Below are 295 nucleotides of genomic sequence, written 5' to 3' on the forward strand. Positions count from 1 at the left end.
AGTCTGTAACAGAATGTGCCGATGAAACGCCACCAGAATCGTCATCACCAGACGTCGGTAAAAGTACCGCGGGATTTTTTAGCACGAGAAGATATGTGCTGATGTATCCCATGAGCAGCTAAACTATTGATCCAACATATCAAAAGCACTGAACGGAAAGCAGCTTGTCATGGTCTGTAACAGAATGTGCCGATGAAACGCCACCAGAATTGTTATCACCAGACGTCGGTAAAAGTCCCGCGGGATTTTTTAGCACGAGAAGATATGTGCTGATGTATCCCATGAGCAGCTAAAC

Source organism: Plasmopara halstedii (assembly GCF_900000015.1).
Source record: "Plasmopara halstedii genome assembly, contig: Scaffold_816, whole genome shotgun sequence".
Classification (NCBI taxonomy): Eukaryota; Oomycota; class Peronosporomycetes; order Peronosporales; family Peronosporaceae; genus Plasmopara; species Plasmopara halstedii.